Source organism: Pteropus alecto, unplaced genomic scaffold (assembly GCF_000325575.1).
Source record: "Pteropus alecto unplaced genomic scaffold, ASM32557v1 scaffold916, whole genome shotgun sequence".
Classification (NCBI taxonomy): Eukaryota; Metazoa; Chordata; class Mammalia; order Chiroptera; family Pteropodidae; genus Pteropus; species Pteropus alecto.
Window position 1 is genome coordinate 68367 of NW_006439186.1, and position 3185 is coordinate 71551.

At 46.8% G+C, this 3185-nt stretch overlaps 1 pseudogene; it reads right to left on the reverse strand.

The window, feature by feature from the left end:
* Nucleotides 1-2318: 2318 nt before the first annotated feature.
* LOC112483201 lies at nt 2319-3185 on the reverse strand (annotated as a pseudogene).

Here is a 3185-nt window from a genome sequence, read left to right on the forward strand (position 1 = left end):
GTAGTTGTTCCATGGGTCTGGCTCATGCATTTAACTTTCCCTGAACTCTGTGGCCTGTAGGTCATGTGAGGCTTCCATACTACCTCTAACAGTTGGAAGATTTCTTCTTTAATTTCTTTTTCTCCCTCGGTTAGTAATCTCCTTTCTTTTAAATGGTCCTTTGTATATGCGAAGTAGCAAAGGTCTACCTTGAATCAGTGTAGATATTGGCCTGTTTCCCTTCAGCTTGTCGCAGTGCCTGGGTGAGTGGCCATAGTTCAGCCTGCTGTGCTGACCACCCCTGTGGTAGAGCCTCAGCTCTGATTACCTCATTGGCAGTTGTTATTTGTGTAGCTCACTTTTTGCTGTCCTTTATGGATGAAGCTGCTGCCATCTGTGAACAATATTAGTTCTGGGTCTTAAAGTGGAACCTCTGTCTGGTCTGGCCTGTTAGAGTAAACCTTGCTTGTGGCCTCCTTATGATCATGGTTGGGAGACCCCTTTTCAGTGGGCAGAAACGTAGCAGGTTTCAGTGCTCGTACAGTTTCGAGATAGACTCGTGGGTTTTCACAAAGCAGTCCCTGATAATGAGTTATTCTGGCATCGATCAGCCATTTATGTTCTTGATTATTCATTAAGGCAGTTACAGCATGAGGAACCTTTACATTTACATTCTTTCGTAACATAAGCTTGTCCACTTGCCTGACTAAAATCACTGTGGCAGCTAGTGCTCGGAGGCACGGTGGCCATCCCGCAGCTACCGATCTAGCCATTTTGACAAATATGCAGTTGGGTGTTGCCATGGCCCAGCTGGTTGTTGTGAGGACCCCCAGTGCAATGTGATTTTTCTCATGTACAAAGAGACTAAAGTCCCGAGTCACATCTGGTAGTCTTAATGCTGGGGCACTGGTTAAGAGTTTCTTTATTTCTCTGAAAGCCTTTTCCTGTTTGGAGTCCCAAACCAGGGAGTCTTTACCAGAGAGCGGCTTGGCAATCTCGAAAGAACCTGGTATCCAGATTCTACAGTATCCGGCTGCCCCTAGAAACTCACGGACTCCTTTTTTGGTGTTTGGCCGAGGTAGTGAACAGATGGCCAGTTTCCTTTGATGTCCAAGTGCCCGATGCCCCTCTGAAATGATGAATCGAAGGTACCTGACATCCTGCTTGCAGACTTGAGCCTTTTTCCATGATATCTTATATCCTGTGATGGAGAGTAAGGCTAGTAAAGCTCTAGTACCTTTCCAACAGTCTTCTTGGGTGGGGCTGGCTAGTAAGTAATGTGCAATTCAAGGCTTCTCTGAGGAAGGCAGCAAGATCTGCAGCCAGCGCTTCACCAAATAGGGTGGGGGAGTTCTTAAAGCCTTGTGGTAGTTGAGTCCAGGTTAATTGTGCTTTTCTCCAGGTGTGTGGGCCTTCCCACTCGAAGGCAAACAAAAGTTGGCTGACTGGTGAGATAACCGGAGGCTAAAGAAGGTGTCTTTAAGATCGAGGCATGTGAACCAGTTTGCTTGAGCAGGCAGAAGAGCGTATGGGCTTAGGACCACTGGATGGATAGTGACTACTGCATTGTTGACGGTGCGGAGGTCCTGGACGGAGCAGTAGTCATTTCCTCCGGGCTTTTTGACTGGCAGGAGTGGAGTGTTCCAAGGTGATTGGCACTCAACTAGAATTCCAGCCTTGCACAAGCATTGGATATGGTCCCGAATCCCCATGTGTGCTTTCCGTGATACTGGATATTGTCTTTGTGTGACAGGAATGGCCCCTGACTTCAGATCTACCACACTGGGTGTGCAATTTTTGGCTAGGCCCGGCCCTCATTTTCTGCCTAGACAATAGAGAACTCTTTGAGTAGACTGGCTGGATTCACCTGTTCTTCCTTGGCACAATCACAGCCATCATTAAAGCAGGCTGGCCCCTTAGTGTGAGACGGGTGGGCTTCCCTAAGGTAAAGGTGATTTGTGCCCCAATGTTCACCATAAAAGTCACTACTTGGTCCCTTATTTCTGTTGTGACTGTAGGATCCTGGGGGCCTAGGATCAGGGAGCCCAGTCGTTCTTAGTCTGATTGTTTTTCAGCCAGGCCAATAAGTTCTTGGACAGCTGGCTTAGGCTATTTTTTTCCTTTACAAGGTTGATCGAATTCTCTATTCCTTAAGGTGTTCTCTCGCAGTAGGGGCACTCATTATTCCAATGTCCAGCCACTTTGCAGTAGGCACACTGGTTGCGGCGTAGTGGAAGTCTCCTTTTGGCTTCTCTCTTCTGTGTTGGGGTAGCAGTCAGTTGTGCTAGACCTGGATTTCCCCACACAGCTGCCAACAGGGATGCCTTCTGTTTCATCCATTTGCCAGCTACCTCCTGGGCTCCTGGTCACGGTTCTCAAACACTTTGTTTGCAACTTCCAGTAGCTGGGTATTATTCATCTCAGCAAGGCCCTCTACTTTTTGAAACTTGCAGTGGATGTCAGCGAAGGATTGAGCTACAAATGCTGCATTGACCATGTACTGGTTCTCTCGTGTATTGGGGTTAAAAAGGTCAGAAGGAATATACACTCGGAATGCATTGCACAGTCTCTCATAAAGCTCTGTGGGCAATTCTTCTGGCCTTTGAAGTATCTCTGTCATTTTTGACATATTTGTTGACTTCCTAGTCCCATCTTTTACCTCTAATTTGGACTTTTCATAATGTTTTCCCTGTAATGGGAATCTCACAAGCTTTCTAACAAAAGGGACAGGAAGCATTCCAACCTGGCCATGTTTGTTCTGGGCACTCCACCACTGTTCTTCAGGTTTTTCTATTATCACTAGGATCTTACCCTTCTTAAAGGGCAGGTCTTCAGTATTATTCCTAGGAAAGTCATAGAGAGTCTGTACATATTCCAATGCCCTTAGATACCTGGGAGTGGGCTCTATCAGGGTCGTGGTGTTCACGTAGAGTTTTATAAAACTCTAACAAGGCCAGCAAATTGTCATATTCTGGGTTTCTGATCTTAAAACAGTGTTTGGATAGTGAGTTGATGAGGTAGTGGGAAAAGCGCGCATTCTTGGACACAGACAGCACATAGTCCCTGGGGAAGGTGGAGGAGTCACAGACTAGAAACGTATCATGGAGCTGGCCCTGGAATTGAGTCTGTGCTTCCTTGTGAAACATCAGCCCTACACACCAGGTGGAGTGATCTGAGGAGTTGAACGTAAACCTGATGGAGGGCAT